This window comes from Limulus polyphemus, unplaced genomic scaffold (genome assembly GCF_000517525.1).
Source record: "Limulus polyphemus unplaced genomic scaffold, Limulus_polyphemus-2.1.2 Scaffold2953, whole genome shotgun sequence".
Classification (NCBI taxonomy): Eukaryota; Metazoa; Arthropoda; class Merostomata; order Xiphosura; family Limulidae; genus Limulus; species Limulus polyphemus.
The window spans coordinates 94,535-97,545 of NW_013668563.1; positions in this window are offsets into that span (position 1 = coordinate 94,535).

The following is a 3,011-nucleotide window of genomic DNA, read 5'->3' on the forward strand; positions in this document are numbered from 1 at the left end:
GAGAATAATCACTTAATAGAGTCTTATACAGAATATTCAGAGAAGTTAAGGAACACCCTTGAGATCATACACGACTTTACCTGAGAAAGGTTTATGTTTGTTTGTAATTAAGCACAAAGCTACACAATGGGCTATCTGTGCTCTGCCCACCACGGGTATCGAAACCCGGATTCTAGCGTTGTAAGTCCGCAGACATACCGCTGTGCCACTGGGGGCAAAGGCTTATATCAGCTAACAATAAAAAATAAAAGTCACTATGTTATCAATTCAGGCTGATGTTCAAAAGAGAGAATGGTACTGCAACAGGTGATCTGTTAATACTATTTTTATTAAGATTAGGATTTTTTTGTATTCCTTAATAGCTCAGCTTATTTAATTATTGAAAAATGACACTTGGATAACCATTTCGGTGAAAACATTGTAAAACATCTACTTCTGCATCCATGGACTTAGGATCAAAAAGACAGAAAGTTTTTAAAATAACTTAAACACAACACTTTCTTTATAACTTGGGTAAAAACAAAGTTCAGTTAGTAATCTTCTTATGTTGGCTTTCTATGTATTATTGTAACTCGTCTTTCATTACATTTAATCACCACTAATGTGAAGAAGGGAATATTGATTATTATTTTCCACTTCAGTTGCTAACTGTATAGACAAATTCTGGATATTAAATTATGAGATAATTCTTCCGAAGACTGGAACTGTGTTTCCAGATAGAAAATGAGTCATCCATGTATCTTAACAACAGCTCGTTCTTTTAGACCTTCCTTAAAGATTTACCATAAAATGGAAAAATAAGAAAATCTATTAATATGCCATCTGACATGTACAATGTTCTTTCCCATGTAAAAAAGATAAAAATATTTCGTGAAGTTTATAATTGAAACGTTAGTTAAATATGTTTATGTTGTTAAAATCTTACCGTTTGTAATTCTGTGACAACCTATTTAATTGGAACTGCACAGGAGAAAGATTGAACATCAAAACCAACAGGCAGTTTCTCTTCTGTCGATGTTCAACATCTTCAAGTGTTTGAATGCAACCAGAAGGGTTCTTAAAACAGCCTTTAGATAGAAATATGCATGGTAATTCAGAGGATTGTAATTTAGATGTTTGTATTATTGTTGTCCATGGAGTAGTTTTCACATCACGTGATGGATATATCTTAATGACTAGAAATTACTTGAAAGTTTAGAAAATAATTTGAACAGCGTAACTTGCGAGTGCATTTGAAGTAGTGAGATATTGATAAATCTACGTATCTGTTACAGTGGTTGATTTTATTTTTGAATTAGTGAATTTATTAGTCAGTTTGTCTGTTACTTCATTTTTGTGAATACTGAGTATATGTTTCAATGATGTAGTGAGCTGTGACAAAGATCATACATATGAGACAATAAGAAAGTAAGTGAAATCCATTGTGTTTGCGTCTTTTGTGAAGTTAGGCTTTTTTTGACTGGACTTTGGATTATTATTACTGAACATCTGAAAAAGAACCGCCCAAGAATATAAACTGTTACAATAAAGAAGTCAGGAGTGAGATTATTTTGATAAAAGTAAAATACATAGCCCACTTTAAGATAACAACTCATAGCTAATTCTCGAAACGAGATCGAAAATTTGCTGGAAATAATGAAACAGGAGAAATACGATCATGAAGAAAGAAACAGAAAACTAAAAGAAGATCAAAAATAAAGAGACAGGAATTAAAGAGTGGAATTACAAGGAAGAGATATAAGATTTTCAGAAGAATTATAAACAAATAATCAGTTTTGTGGAAGACAGTATCGAGAAAGTCAAGACAAAGGCACAAAAGGATTATAACAAAAAATTGGCCCCCCAGTGGCACAGCGGTATGTCTGCGGACTTACAACGCTAGAATCCGGGTTTCGATACGTGGTGGGCAGAGCACAGATAGACCATTGTGTAGCTGTGTGCTTAATTACAAACAAACAAACAAAAAATTGAAGAAGTTCAAAAAGTACAAAAGCACATTAAAAAAGCACAAAACATAAATGAAATACAGGAAAATTCTAACAGAAATACTGATAAAGCCATAGGACAAGTATGAATGGCCATTAACTCTAGAATAAAATATTTAGGAAATGAATTAACAAATGCAAGGATTAAACCAGCCACTCCTCTCTTTGCATTTGTTCAAGAATGCTAACCTGAGCACCATTAACTACGTAGTGGCATAGGAGAACGTATCTAGTCTACACCTGTTACCACTACTGCAGCTATGCTACCTATGACTACAAGACGTGCCTGGGATACCCCAGCTACATCACTACTTCATTGAAGTTATTGAAGTTAGCAAGTAAGTGCAGCAACATTGCCTAACTGATAAACCAACAGACTATGACAGAAAGGTACCATGGGAGACATATCAAACACAATTTAAAATAATTTTCAAAGTGAATAGATGGATTATTGATCACCAAACTATACATAGTGCTCTATATATAAAAGGATCAGATTATCAACATTAAGCAATCTTCCCACAAAAAGCTGTAACTGTTACTATCATTATTGTCCACCTTATCAAACAGATTTGGAGTGTCTCATTAGAAGGGCGTTTCTAAAACAAAGTCAAAGAGCAGAATGAAAAGGAAAGACAAGACCTTAGCTGAACTTGCTGAAGACGTGGAAAGACTCGCTCAATTATTTTATTTAAATGTCCGACATGAAACGATGTATTCATTGGCACATGACCAGTTCATTGATGGCATAATGGATGAGGATATGTAAATTAGGCTGAACCAAAGTAGATGAACATCTTTGAAAGAAGCTTTCCATTTGGTGATGGAACTTATATCAGTTAAAGTTGCAGGTATACTTCTAAAGCACCATCCAGGAATTATTGGATCGTCAAATCAAATAGTGTAGAAACGTTTTTCTCTCTGATGGATGACTAGAAGCCAAAGGTATAGTTAGGCAACTGTTTACTCAGAATCGAAGAAGAAAACCACAGGACAAGCGGTAATTTAATTGCACCTTAAAAGATA